Source organism: Oryzias melastigma, linkage group LG2, assembly GCF_002922805.2.
Source record: "Oryzias melastigma strain HK-1 linkage group LG2, ASM292280v2, whole genome shotgun sequence".
Classification (NCBI taxonomy): Eukaryota; Metazoa; Chordata; class Actinopteri; order Beloniformes; family Adrianichthyidae; genus Oryzias; species Oryzias melastigma.
Genome location: NC_050513.1, coordinates 628,056 through 639,991, shown reverse-complemented (window position 1 = coordinate 639,991; position 11,936 = coordinate 628,056). Strand labels below are relative to the sequence as shown.

At 39.1% G+C, this 11,936-nt stretch overlaps 1 protein-coding gene and 1 long non-coding RNA gene across 4 annotated transcripts in view; one reads left to right on the top strand and one right to left on the bottom strand.

Annotated features, from left to right (window-relative positions):
- The window catches only part of LOC112160166, a 16,040-nt gene extending 11,456 nt beyond the window's left edge, over window positions 1-4,584 (top strand). The window contains exon 3 of the long non-coding RNA XR_002921621.2: window positions 4,266-4,584. This is a non-coding gene — a long non-coding RNA (uncharacterized LOC112160166). The remainder of the gene's footprint in view (window positions 1-4,265) is intronic.
- The window catches only part of LOC112160147 (neural cell adhesion molecule 2), a 615,672-nt gene that overhangs the window by 391,174 nt on the left and 212,562 nt on the right, over window positions 1-11,936 (bottom strand). The window lies entirely within an intron of this gene.

Genomic DNA, 11,936 nt, shown 5'->3' with positions numbered 1-11,936 from the left:
AAACTAACTTAACCGCGCTTGATGTTTTGACGCGTCAGCATATGCAGCACATCACTGTCGCACAAACGGAGCGCTTTGACAGAATCTCATTAGCTGCCTTTGCAATGCTAATTAAAAATGTAAAAATACACGCTAGCATCAAGTGTTAGAGCCACCTTAAGGTGTTTTCTCAACATCTTTAAGGTTCTACAAATACATCGTAACACACTGGAGGAGTCAGTGAAAATCACACCGCAATAAAGAGGCTAATTTAGACTCTTTAAAAACGTTTTTTGAAGCTAATATTTCAGCTACATACGAGCTGCTTTGGCTAATTTATGCTTTTCCTTTTGCTTTTTTAGGCTCTTTTGGAGCTAGGCTAATTATTAACATGCTAGCTATTTGAGGTAATTTAGGCTTATTTTAAAGTTTTTTAGGCTAATTTGGAGTTTAGCTAATATTTCAGCAACATGCTAGCTGTTTTGGCTAATTTAGGGTTTTAAACGTTATTTAGGCTGTTTTAGAGTTTTGCTAAAATTTCAGCTGCATGCTAGCTGTTTTGGCTAATTTAGGCTTCTTTTTGGTTATTTGGGGTATTTTGGAGCTAATATTTCAGCTAGATGCTAGCTGTTTTGGCTAATATAGGCTTTATAAAATTTATTTAGGCTATTTTGGAGTGTAGCTAATATTTTAGCTGCCAGCTGTTTTGGCTAATTAAGGCTTTTCTTTTTAAATTTTTAGGCTGTTTTGGAGTTTAGCTAATATTTACATGCTGCCTATTTGGGCTAATTTAGGCTTTTTTCAGTTTTTTAGGATAACTTGACGTTTGGCTATTTTTTCAGCTACATGATAGCTGTTTTGGCAAACCTAAGGTTTTTTTCAGTTTTTTAGGCTAATTAGACATTTAGCTAATATTTTAGCTAGCTAGCAGCTTCTCCATTTTTAGCTATTAGCTTCAGCGTTTTTAGATATCAGTTTCAGCGTCTTCAGCTATCAGCACTAGTATCTTTAGTGGCCAAGTTCAGCTTACAGCATTTACACTAGCATTATCACAGGTAATGCTATATATCTAGTTCATATTTATGGTAAAAAGTTATGGTTTTAAAGTTTCAAAAATGAGTTTTAGGGTGTTCAGTAAATGTTTATCCTGTTTGGCCAGTGACCTGAGGTGTGTTTTGGATTTTGACCCCTTGTGCGATTGAGTTTGACTCCCCTGGTTTAATTAAATCACAAATCATCCATCTTGAATCTCACACCAACTTTACAAAACTTGCGAGACTTCACAACATCTCATGTAGGTGCACTCACAAGTGACAGTGACACCTAGTGGTCAGAATAATGCAGTAGAGTTCGAAGACAATCATCAGAACTTAACAGAATGTGAGAGTTTTGAACACGGAACCCCAAAAAGCTCATTTACACTCGTTCACAAACCTTTCATTGGAAATAGCAACTTGAACAAGCATTCCTGAGCCCAGTGTGAACGTAGTAGTACTGCGACTATGCAAACTCCAAACCTCGCAGCTCAGTGGCCTTGTGGTAGAGTGTCCGCCCTGAGATTGGAATGTCGTGGGTTCAAATCCCGGCCGAGTCATACCAAAGACTCAAAAAATGGGACCCAGTGCCTCTCTGCTTGGCACTCAGCACTAAGGAGTTGGACTGGGGGGTTAAACCACCAAATGGTTCCCGAGCGCGGCTGTGTCTGCAGCTCACCGCTCCCCCAGGGGATGGGTCAAATGCGGAGAACAAATTTCACACACCTAGGTGCGTGACAAATAGTGAGACTTTAACTTTAACTTTAACAGACCAACACCGCTACATGCTAGCAACGTTGGTGTATTCAAAATAATGAACCAAACATTTTGACTAAACACAGTATTCTTTTCAAATCGCTTTAACATCAGCGAACACAACCAGAATTAATCCGTATCTAAAGCATTTTAGATTTTGAGATGCAGTTTTTTAAACGGTTTAAAAGTACACCTTATATGTGGAAAACACGGTACTCAGATATACAATTCTGGGCTTCATTTTCAGAAAAAGTTCAAAATAACATGTTAAAAACACTGTTTCATTGGAATTTAACACCTGAGGCGTCAGCAGTGACGGTAAATCAGAAAAACTTTAACATACACCGTTTACACGATCATTCCAGAAGATTGTGAAGGAGAAAAGCGGCTCGTCCGAGCCGCTTTTCTCCTTCACAATCTACTGGAATGATCGTGTCACAGTAAATCAAAGAACTGGTGTTAAAGGGTTAAAAAACGCCCGTAGAACAGGAAAAAGCCAGAATAACCTCTAACAAACGCACACAAATGAATGCAAATGCTGCTCTTAGGTTGATTAATCATGTCTGTTTAACCCGGCGCCCTTCCACACTACCTGCTTCTAGTTCACGGCAAACTCCAATCACAGCTTCAACTAGTTTAATGGTTTTCAATTATTAATTGATCCCAGAGTCTTCTGGTGTGGGTGATTGATTGCGTAATAAGTTGCTGACAAAACATGGCAGGAGGAAGAAAAATGGCCGGAGTTGGGTCGACGTTGCCCAAAGCATCCGTGTGCATCATGTAATTAAGTTGTGGGTTCGTTTAAGCCCAAACGCACACCAGCTGAGTGAGTTGTAAGAGTAGCAGTGTGAGGGTTTGTTTGTTCCTCGCCGTCTGGCCTGCAGGGGACACACAGACACGCTCATTAGATGTGTTTCCAGCCACAAACTGTTTGGATGTGTACAAGCAGCTTATTATGGAGCTTATGTCGATATGTTATGAGCCGGGTAGCAATTATCAGCTTCAGTTATTAGCCCCTTTAGGAAACATCGAGAGTAAGCAAAAAAAGAGGAAACAAACAGAACTATTGATCAAGTGTCAAAGATGGTGGATGACCAAATGTCAGCTTTCATGAGGCATAAATGTTCCAGCAGAAGTGATGGAAGGTCAAAGAAATGAAGGACAATTACCAGATTAGCCAACACAACAAAAATAGAATTTATTAATTTTAACCTCATATTTAGACCTTAGTATTTATACTTCATTTTTATAACCAAAAGTACATTTTTAGATGTGGCTAATAAAGTTTTCAATGTCCTAAATCTATTTTGAACTAATTCTAGCATTAGCAAAGACAGCAACAATGTTAACATGTTAGCAAACTAGCTAAAACTACCACAAATGATTCAAGTATTTTCCTATTATTATTTTAGTTAGAAATTCAATTATATCACAGATTAAAAATATATTTAAATTGTTATTTTATGGTTTTATTTAGGTGTTTCTAGTTAAAAGTAATAATAGCATTTGCAAAGACAGAAACAATGCTAACCTGTTAGCAAACTAGCTAAAATTACCAGAAATAAATCAAGTGTTTTCCTATTATTATTTTAGTAAGAAAAAAAATTATAAAACTGAAAAAAGCACTATTTTATGGTTATTCTATGACATTATTTAAGCGTTTTTGGTTAAAACTAATGTTAACATTGACAAAGAAAGCCACAATGCTAACATGTTAGCAAGCTAGCTAAAACTACCATAAATGATTCAAGTTTTTTCCTATAATTATTTTAGTTTGACATAAAATTATATGACAGATAAAAATCCCTATTTTATGGTTGTTTTATGACATTATTAAAGTGTTTTAGTTAAAAGTAATAATAGAATTAGCAAAATAAGCAACAATGCTAACATTTTAGCAAACTAGCTAAAACTACCGTAAATGATTCAAGTGTTTTCCTATAATTATCTTAGTTAGCAATAGAAGTTAGCAGTAAAACTGATAAAAATCACTATTTAATGGTTATTCTATGACATTATTTAAGTGATTTTAATAAAAACTAATCTTATTTTTCACAAAGACAGGCACTGCTTTTGTAGAGTTTAAGGTAAGCTAACGTTAGCATACTGGACAACAAAATTCCTAATTTACGAACATTTGCTTTGAATCCGTTTCTATTAAAAAAAAAAAAAAATCCCACTTTTAATCCCCAGAGTTTAGAAATCCCAGTGTTTATTGTGAGGATCCGGGTGTGTGAAGGATGGATCTGCTGAAGTTCATATCATTTTCTGTTCAGTCTTCTGACAGAAGGACTTTTTGGATTGTACACATTGACTGTATATGAGACTTGGACTGACTCCTCCCTCCAGGTGTCCCAACAGGAGGTACCTGAATGGTCCAAGAGGCTAAACTCCCATAGACTTAAATAAACCTGTTGTGGTTCAGTGTTATTTTCCTCTGTTGGTTTTGGTGTTTTTGCTTTGTTCTTCTGTATTTCTTTGTTTGTGCTTCTACAGAGTGGCGTGAGGCAGGAGGCGTGGCCTTCACTACCTGGTGGCCCAGCACACCTGTTTCCCATGTCTAATGGATGCACCTATAAAAGCCTCTCCCTGGCTCCTCCAGCTGCCAGGTTATTTACGTTGAGTTTGGCTCCTTCCTGGTTAATAGTAAAAGCTTTTCGACGGCCTAGCTCCCTCCCTCTGCTACCAGTGTTCTTCTGTTATTCGTTTTTATGTTTGTGAGGTTAATAAACCTTCACTGCTGTTCCATCTCACCTGACTCTGCTCTGGGATCTGTCCACTCACCACAACAAAACAGCTGTTACACAGTCATTCTATTGGTCAGAATGACCATTTTTAATGTGATACATTTTTTATACGTTTTTGATAATTCTCTTTTTTTCATTATTTTGTTTTTTGGAGTTCAAGTATTTCAAGGTAAAAGATGACCAATCAGACGCCTCAAAAAGTAGGAGGAGCCAGAGGTCCCATTTTCAGCATTCAAAACATTTGACAGATTTATGTGTATTCAACTTCAAGTGTTAGGGGTGTAGCCAACAAGCTCCCTGTTGATTGGCCAGCGTGGTTGCCATAGAAACGTTGACTTGGACCGACTCTGACCATCACTGCCTACTGACAACTTCTGGCTCCAACATGGCGGCGTCTGTATCAGGGAGAAATATGGCGACTGGAATGGCTTCATGTGGTTGGGGCTGGAATGAACTATTTTCTAGGAGTGGACGTCACACTTACTCACTCCAGTTCTCAAGTACAGTCAATAGATTTACAAAATCCCTCAGTTCTTAAAAAAAGAGCTTTTGTTTTAAACAAATTATCTGTATTCCCACATTGTGATTTAAATGATCTGGTTTTAAATATTTAAGTTATTTAAAGTTATAGTGTTTAAAACACTACACTATAAATTACTATAGAATGGTAAACTAGGCAGTAAACAGAGGGAAATGTATATTTTATTTGAGACATTTACGTTAAACAAAATATAAAAAATACAAGGAATATCTGAAAAACACGACTGGACATTGTCTGTGGTGTCCCACAGGGTACAATACTGGGACCTGAATAATTTATGTAGGTTTTTTTTATTTATTTAATGTATTTAATATACTTATCTATTTGGCCAACAGGCCAAAACCCAAGTGATCTCACAGATGAAAATCACTAAAATAAAATAAAAAAATCATACACACAAATATTAGTTTGAGAAAAACCCAATTGTTGTTTTAATCTAATAAAATTTTTGAAATCAGGTCTTTTTAAAATTATTTTGCCACTTAAAAATAAAAAAGTTCCTTTTTCTCACAAGTATAATCTGAAATAAACTGCATCTATTTTTCTTTCCTGCTTCTTTGTTTTCCTGTTTCATCTTCTGGTTCCTAAACCTGCTTCTGTCAGCAAATATTCTTAGAAGTAGGTCTGACTAATGAATCACAATTTAGGCTAGAAATTACATTTTTGTAAGAAATGCTGACTTCTAGCCTTTAATAAGTGCTGCTGAAAGAGAGGAATACAAATGAGAGCTAAACAATTCTGCACTACTTTCTGTTTCTTTGCTCTGTGTCGTAGTTGTGATGAGAACACGATACGCATACATTCTTGTCCTTTATTAACTGAAGGCCGAGTTAATAACAAACACTGAGTGCTTTGCATCTAAAGACCAATTTAACGGCAGAGACCGAAACTGACCTAAAATACTCTAAGAATCCATTAAGAGCAGAGAGACTGAGGCTTCATAAAACCATTTAAGTGACTATAAATCCATCTAACAGTGTTGAAATGTTCATTTGACTCCTAAAACCTTCAGCACAGCCGCTACGTTCTCAGAGTTAAGTTGGTGTGACTAAACGCCTCAACATGCCAATGCTTTTAGCCGCAGCCGTAATCAAAGCATTTGATTGGCAGCGAGTAAAGCGTCCAATAAACACACAGGAAGAGAATAATGCAATCCCATAATCCTGTATTCCATAAAAAGCTCCATTAAAGCCACAGTCACATCCAACACAGCCAACAGAAAGTGCCTTTGTGTTTGCACATGTAAGAGTGTGGGACGGTGTGTGTGTGAGAGATCTTTGTGTTCATGGGCGCGTGGGCGGGAGGAGGCTGCATGTAAATGTTTTATCGTGTGTGTAAATGTTTTAGGCACACAGAAGCACCTCGGCCTGCAGGCCAAAAATGCTCTTCTTTAATTGTGTTTGATTTTCTGGAGGAATTAAAGGAATGATTCCCCCGAACCACAAAGAGCGACACAAAGACCGGCAAAAGCAGAAGAGAGCGCAAGATAAAATACTCATTACTGCGTTTTGTATTCAGCACAACCTGAGTGTCATGCGTTTTTTTCCCTCAAAGATGTCAACCGAGGAAGAAAACTTTCCTGAAACACGTCTGCTTCAAAAACACACAGCAGTCACATCCTTCCAGCTCCAACAGTCCTTGGTTCAGCTGCGCGGCGTGATGCTTCTCCTCACGTCTGGTTTACATGAGCCAGTCTGGTTCAGATCTATGCTGGAGGAACATCGCTTTTCTGGACAGAACCTCCTCAGAGTTTGACTGGTGAGAAGAAAAACGATCCAGACTGCTGGCCTTTGTTATTATAGTTCAGGGTTGGATCTTGGTAGTCTTAGTTTACAAGCTTTGTTTGTTTGTTTTCTTTAGGTAGTTTTGTTAGTCAGACATTATCAGGATCTGCTGACTCAGACGGTCGACATGTCTGGATCAGCAGTCTCCATGATTTATTTATGTTTGGCCAAGGTTCCAACTCCTTTTGGTTTGTCTTTTTGTTTTAACCAGCACACTAACTATTTTCCCTTTTGCGTTTCAGGACACCGTCTATTTGTTTCCCCTATGTAATAAACGGTGTTTCTTTTTCTCACTGGTGTTTAGTTTGTGTCATGGTTCCATTTCTGGTTTTCCCCCTAGACTTCAGCCAGGTGTTGGGGAAGAAACTGTCCGTAAATTGACTGATGTGGGCACTTCCTGTTTGGAATGAAAAGGGGAGGGGTCACTCAATCCAGCTCTCTTTTACAGTCAATGATGTTGACATGAGCATCAACTTTTAGGTGCAAAAAAATGAATACAAGTTGTAACTTTCAGTATTTTCATCCAAGAGTACATTTGTAACTTTGGTCGTTATTTATCTATTTTTAAATAATCCTAAACATGATTTAACTCTTTAACACCCGAGCTATCGCGGTGAATGCAACGTCACAAACACTTTTTGAATTATTTTTAATGTTTATTAACATAATTCTGATAATAACTCTGAATCTGAGACAAGTGTCATCATGGCACGGATATGTAACATGTCACTAAAACCTAAGCAGCTTTTCTTTAGCAATATAAAACAGTATCAGCAGAAATAAGCAGTTTTAACTTAACGATACATTGGTGCAGCGCTATTTTTCTACATCACAATCAGCTGATCTCATAAACACGTGACTACAGTAAAGTGTAGCACATGTGTTCAAAGCTGCTTTTCTCTGTTGTTGGAGTTACTTGCATAAAAAGACTGAAGAGTTACATGAATTGAAGACACGTTGACACAGCAGCTACAAAAGAATTTAAGGCACAAAAGAACAAAACAAGTATTTTTCAGTTTTGAAAATATTTACAAGAATTTCCAGATGTTTGTCCATGAACTTTTTGGAAAAAATGAAGACTTTCAAAACAAGAAGCTCTCACAAAGAAAAGAAAATGACATGTGTGACCACAAAAGCATGTATAAATTAGAATGTGGGCATTATGAGAATCTGTCAAACGGGTTCTGCAATCTGCTTCTGAAAGCCCACATGTGTTTTCTTCTATTTGTCCCTGAAAACAGCAGGCGTGCTTTCATGCTGGCAAACAGAGGCTCCTCTCAGCCGAGCGTGTCCAATCGGGCTGACGTACAGTATCTGTCCACGTGGACCATCTCAGCCTTAATCCACAGCTCCTCCATTATCTTCCCGCTCTCCATATCTCTGCTCACCTACGGCTCTGCGCCCGCCTCCTCCAGCCTCTGCCGTGTCTGTGATGGCCTCCCCGGGCATGAGCGCACATTAATGCAAACACACAGATGCTTGTGTTCAGACAGATGTGGAATCTTTGGTGATTAGCATGAAGAGGCGACTCCATCTTATCCAGCAGGTGGCTAAGATGGCATGTTTGCTCATTTCTCTGCCCAGCTCTCACTGTGCTCACGTCCTTTGGAGACCAAGAGCACTTCTATGTACTCTACAAGCTGCCTTCATTACATTGTCAGCCATTAAACAAAGACAGAAGCTCATTCTAGAAAAAACAAACAATAAAAGTACTAGCGGTACATTTACAGGTTCATTTTTGCATTACGGAATGGAAAAACCAGCTCGTTCAGAATGCCACTGACCTAAAATATTGGATTAGAATCCGGAGAGACTTGAGATTCACACTCCAGGAGTAAAAAAATCACAATTCCACCCCAGTAATGTGCTTCCTGACCCAACAGGTTTAACCCTGTAACACCACAGCTAGTACAGGTGACAGCAAGACAAAACATACTCTTTGAACCGTGGTCACTCTTCATCTGTTTACACCGTTAAAGTATTAGCAACGGATTTGAGGAGTGGCTTTGTATCATTTTACAACAGTGTTGGACAATGATAGAAAGCTGCTTTTTCTACTCTATGTTACGCTAGTAAAGTGTTGAAAGATGGCACAAAGTCACTTTTCTCTCCTCTACATTACGTTTTTATGTTAGTAAAGTGTTACTGAAGTATAGTGTTACTGAAGTATAGTGTTACTAAAGTATAGTGTTATTGAAGTATAGTGTTACTGAAGTATAGTGTTACTGAAGTATAGTGTTACTGAAGTATAACGTTTAAGTAAAGTCTAAAGTGTTACCAAAGTGTTAGTAAATTGCAGTGTTGGTAAAGTACTAAGTGTTACCAAAGCAGCATTAGTAAAGTGTAACTAAAGTCTTAGTAAAGTGATGGTAAAGTGTAAAGTGTTACTATAGTATAACATGTTAGTGAAGCATAACGTGTTACTAAATTATAAAGTGTTACTATAGTGTAACGTGTTGCTAATGTAAACACGCTACGTCCTGCTGCTGTCTGGCCTCCTTTCCACCCAGTTCCCTTCGGCTCACCTGGCAGGTGTGGCCAATGTGCCTTGATTGGCAGCTGCTGTCTATTTAAGACTGAGGCGGCCACACCGAGCCAGGCAGGGAACAGAGCAGCAGGCTGGGTGTTAGTGTGTGTGGTGTTGGTTTGGGTTGGTTTTTGTCCTCAGCAATCTTAGATTGCTGGGTTTTGTTGAGTTAGTTTGGGGTTGGACCTTGGTAGTTCTGATTTACGGGCTTTGTTTCATTTCTGTTCATTAGGTAGTTTTGTTAGGCAGCTGTTAGCAGGGAGCTGCTGACTCCGACGGTCGTCATGGCTGGGTCAGCAGTCTCCCTGACTTCTTTTTCTTTTGGCCAAGGTCCCAACTCCGTTTTGGTTTGTTCTTTTTAACCAAACCACTAATTATTTCTTGCTTCATTTCAGGACACAGGTTTCCATTTATTTCTAATAAACTGTGTTCCTTTGTGTTTGGTCTCCAGTTTAATGTTATTGTCCCCACTGACAGCTATCCCCTAGACTCCGGGCCGGTTTGGCCATTGGGGACGTCTTACTTAGGTTTTACTTGTAAGTAAAGTGTTGCTAAAGTATAGTTTTACCTAGATATGACGTGTCAATAAAGTTTAAAGTGTTTTGGTAATCCAAAGACTTCTCTGGAAATTCATCAACTGTTCTGGAGAAAGAATAGAAAGAACAAACAATGTATTTACTCTTTTTCAACAATCAGCTAGCATTGCAGCTGTGACTCCGCCCCTCCCACACTAGCTAAACCCATACTTCTGCTGTGGTTACCTGGTTTAGTGTAACTACAGCTTTTCTCCACAGAAGGTCGAACAGACGCAGAGTCAGGCCGCACTTTAAAACAACCTCAAAGTCTTGAAATTGAGATGTATTCAAGTCGAATGGGATGTGTGGAGTACGAGTACTCTGTGAGGTGATACCATCACTGACACCCCATGTTAAAACGCAAAACAGGAGAAGCACGAAGCTGCAATTATGTCAATGCGAACACAGAGTACGGCTGGGAAAGTAATCCCCCTCAAGGACCTGTTAGTCCCGAAATAAATGACTCCAGACAATTGAAGCTGAACGGAGGGCAGATGAGTTACCCACCCGCAGGAGGAGAGCGGAGCTGCAAGTGTCAGAGCAATCATCAGCCATGATGGAAGTAAAGGGAGTAAACAGGCGCCGCACCAACTCGGCTTTTCAATTGCGGCCGTGCAATCAGAGCTTCTGGACGTGGAAGGTGATAGAAAGAGCACAGACGTGTTTCTAAATGAAATCTAGAGGTGAGTGCTCACAAATATTCATCCGTTTTACAGTCCAGTCCTCATGTTTGCTCATAAACTTTGTCATTTCGTGGTCAAACACAGAGTTTTGTTGTATTTTGTTTTGTGTATAAATTGGAACTTCACGCTCTGATGTACCAGATCTCATTTTCTGTGTTCACATTCAGGAAAAATAGGAAAAAACAAGAGCTGGACAGAAGATAATGTCCTTCCCACAACAGATTCCTGCTCCGCTGGTCTTCATCCGGAGGCGTTGACCATAGACAAAGTCTTTTCCCGCCTTTATCAGCCCCTCTGCATTTCTTTGGCTTGTGTCTAATCTTTCAGACGTATGTTCTTATCCCCTGCAGCCTGAGATTTGCCGTCCCTCCAGTTTTCCCTCTTTTATCCCGATTCTTTCAGCCTCTTTTCCGCTGCTACCTGTTTTTATATTAGTGCGGTTTGAAGGTTCAGACCTGACAAAGAGTTCTCCCAGAGGGATTAGGGCGATTCTATCAGGTCCATGGCTTATCTTCACATGCGGTAAAAGAGCGCTGGAGTCAGACGCCGGTGATTATGTCACCGCGGATGGATGTTAATTGGCTGAATCTGTGGACACCAGCAGGTCGGCCTCTCATGATGCTTTCATGTAGATCAGAGACGGTGATCAGAGCAAAGCGTGTTTGGTTTGGCCCAAAGAGACTCCATGACCACGAGGACAAACACCTCTTTACCCAAACCGGTGAAGGTTAAACGGCAGACGGCGGCGCCGCAAGTGTGGGATGTTCAGAGCTGAGCTCCCAAAACGCTGATATTCATTCAAAAATAACAAACTACACAGGAGAGGAGAAAGCATATGCATCTTTATGTATATATTAGTGGTCTCCTACGGTGGCCCTGAAGTTCAAATCCATCAACAAATCATTCAATTCTAAAACAGATTCAAAATTACAATAAAAATAACAAAAATTACATTTAAGAAATCAGAACAAAATTATGAAAAAATAAATCAAAATGAAAATGTAATGTTAATAAATGAAAAACAATAAGAAACCAGAATATAGGAACTATGGGATGTTGCTTGCATGATGGGTATCGCAAAATCACTTAATGACAAATTACTTTTGGTTGAAATGATGGAAAAACGTCATCATCCAATCAGTGATGTCTGTGGAAATGTCCGAATTCCCACCCTGATCCCTAACTACTAAAACACTTTATAGTGCAGGATCTAGTCTGGATTTCAACAGCAATTCAGACAACATGATCGATACTTTTCTTTTGTTTTTATGACGTCATCAAATTCACAAAGTGACAATCAATACGACATT